Consider the following 3,197-nt stretch of genomic DNA (forward strand, 5'->3'; position numbering starts at 1 on the left):
GTCTTTTTGCAATTTACATACAGACAATATTTTATTAAATTGATTAAGTAATCAACTTGGCTAAGTATAATGACATCATAATTGAAAAGAAAAAGATATTCTGCATTTTTAATTAAGCGCAGCTTAATACGGTGATATGTTAACAAATCGGGTATACACGGGGTGTTACATTCCCTCCTTTTGGGAGCTATGTGGTTAAGGTTAACCACCCCAAAACTTTGCTCTTTGACAGAGAGAAAATGAATTCGCTGGGTTGCCTCCCAGTCAGCGCTTAATTTAATGTCTTTAGCTAGACATGGTACTTACCTCTCAGGTGGATTCATAAGTGGTTGAGGGAACTTCAGTGTCCCCTGGTAGTGATCCTGGTACTCTTGTTTGGAGACTGGCAGCAATCTGTCCCAAATGGGATTCAGTGTTCCTGACCACTACATCATTCCTGGTGACATATTCTTTGACATAATTTTCCAGGGTGTTGATGCGTTGGTCATCTCTGTGTAACGGAACGTAATTGTTTCTTCTTTGTTCAAACGTTCCACTGGTGCTGCCTTGCTGGTACTACTGCTGAGTGTTGAATGGTCTGTGGTTTATGGGTGGCCTCCATTGGGGGTTATAGTTCTGATCTTTGGTGATAGTTCCTCCAGGATTTGAATTGGTATTGCGTCCTGCTTGTTGATTGTCCCTGGCTTGGTTGAAGTTCCTGTTCCCAAAGTTTTCTGCATAACACACCAGTGCAGTGGATGGACAGTCTGCTGAATCATTAAGGTAACCACAGGCTGAGCATGGTTCAGTTTCAGCTGCTGTGAGTTGCAAGACTTCCTTCCTTGGTGCTTCTTGATCATTTTTCAGGTTCTTCACCTCATTCATGAGTGAGGCTAGCTGGGCTTCCATGGCAGTTTGTTTGTCTAGTTTGAGCATGCCAGGCTTCCTTACTGGGCTCACCCTGTCTATTGGCCATTGGAGACATCTGTCTGCAGTGCCTTCTATGATGTCATACCTGGATTCAAGAGTTCTTGTAAAAAAATATCCTCCTACAGCAAAATCTAAATGTGACTGAGAAGTATGGTCAAGTCCCTTATAAAAAGATTGTAACACTCTCCAACTCTCTACCCCATGGTTTGGACATTTTCTGATGATGTCCTTGTATCTTTCCCATGCTTCATAGAGATTTTCTCTATCAAACATCCTGAAGTTAGAGATTTCTTCTCTTACATCAGCTTGTCGGGACATAGGGAGAAACCTCTCTATGAACTTGTTAGAGAGTTCCTCCCATGAGTGTATTGAACCAGGGGTGAGAGTTTTCATCCATGTTTTTGCTTTTACGCCTAAGGAGTGAGGGAATAACCTCATTATCATAATTTCATCTGTCACACCCTCAACTTTAAAATTATCACAGATATCTTGAAAGGTGGTGAGGTGTGTGTAAGGATCTTCTGCAGGGAGTCCATTGAAGACTCCTGCTTCCCTAATCATGTGAAACATGATAGGTTTCAGTTCAAAATTAGGTGCTACAGGAGGGAGGATTACTCCCCTCTCTGGTATGTTCCTGAAAGGAGCAGCCAGAGTTCTAAATTTTTTTTCAGGAGGAACATCTTCATTATTATTGTGATCATCCATGTTTTCAAGAATTTCTTCCCTGAGGTTTCTTCTTCATCTATGAAGTGTACGTTCTGGTTCAGGATCAAAGAGAAACTCAGGTACTTCAATGGAGTGGTCAGAGTTTGGTTCAATCTCTTAACTCTTAAACCATAAACAAAAGTTATATGAATAGCAGGTTCAGTGACAAAAAAAAAAATCAAATATACAGAGTATGTACTAAAACAGTAATAAGAACAAAATTTAGTATTGCTATCCCCGATAACGGCGCCAAAAACTTGTTTGGGTGGTTTGCTGATGGTGGAAAATATAAGTTCTGATGGGGGACGTTCCTTTGTTCTATATTGGTGATAGAACACAGATTTGTTCCCTTACTTCCAACCCAAGTGCGCAAGTGCACATATCAAGTAATAATGGGTGTATTAAGGCCCAAATTATCGTTCCCCCGAGGATAGAACTCTAAATTTTGTCTTATACTATTTTATAAAGAATGAAAATGAGAAGAAAAGTTAGTGAATGAACTGTCTGGTCAAACGTTCCCTACTGTCTTGACAACGTTCCTCAGGAGCAGTAAGTTCAGTCTGGTGGCAAACAATTGCTCGCTGCGTTATATATGTGGTCATTCTTGTTTAGAAGTAGAAGAATGTGAGATAATAATCATTGGAGATTTGGTAGATACAAGATTAAATAAAGTAAAAATAATAAAATAGTAATAACTATAATTAAGAGACAACAAGTGGATGGTTTTAAAAACAGTTTAACAGAAGGAATGGATTCACTACTCCATTTATAAATAATTATTTCCTCTGCTCAAGACTTAGCATTTTTTGGCTTTGTCCCAGTTTCTTATCTGCCAACTCTGATTCCTCAGCTCATGGACTAGATGGCTCACAAGTCTCCATATTCCTATGGCTCCCTTGACTCAAACAGGTACTCAGTACAGAACCTTAAAGTGGACGAAGCGGCCCCTTATTCCTAAGGTGACCAATAGTGTTTTTGCCATGACACTACCTGCCCCCAATGGCTAAGCTGTCTGAAATCCCTTCCTTATGGAAGTTTCTTTTCTCAGTATGTGTTCAATTTCCATTGATACGCAATAAATATATAGCTTACTTAGCCAAAGAAATACAAAAAGCTTCAGTCAAGAGTTCCGAAAATAATTCTTTAAGAGTGTTGCAGTTTATCCGTTCCACAGATAGTTCAGCCCATGGCTGATATTTTAAACATAATTATTCTAAACTGAAGTCCCATAGACCTGAGATTCAGCTCAGAGATAACGAATGGAACGAAAAGAAGAAACACTTATATTAAATTGAAAGACAGTTTACAACGAAACATAAAAATGAAGAGGGTGGTTTGATGCTCGTGAGGAGTCTTAGGGGATGATATAGAACAGAGAAGAAGGGTTGTCACTTAACTATAGTTACAGCTATATAAAACTAAACTACTAATTACTACTAGGTGATCTCTTCTTTTAGGACTTCAATCCCTCCAGAATTCGATGATGTTTTTGTATTTGGGACCCATGAAGCACCGATACGGCATTTTCGATACGTTCTCGATGATACAGGATGTCGATTACCATACAATATGTGTCCCATACG

The 3,197-nt window shown here is 39.3% G+C and overlaps 1 non-coding gene across 1 annotated transcript; it reads left to right on the plus strand.

Moving 5' to 3' along the window:
• The first annotated feature begins 1,105 nt into the window (after positions 1-1,105).
• LOC133295727 (small nucleolar RNA R71) lies at positions 1,106-1,212 on the plus strand. The gene has a single exon (XR_009749395.1). It is a non-coding gene; the product is annotated as a small nucleolar RNA R71 (small nucleolar RNA).
• The last annotated feature ends 1,985 nt before the right edge of the window (positions 1,213-3,197 follow it).

Source organism: Gastrolobium bilobum, unplaced genomic scaffold, assembly GCF_033153095.1.
Source record: "Gastrolobium bilobum isolate Gb01-03AN ecotype WA unplaced genomic scaffold, APGP_CSIRO_Gbil_v1 utg44197, whole genome shotgun sequence".
NCBI classification, from domain to species: Eukaryota; Viridiplantae; Streptophyta; class Magnoliopsida; order Fabales; family Fabaceae; genus Gastrolobium; species Gastrolobium bilobum.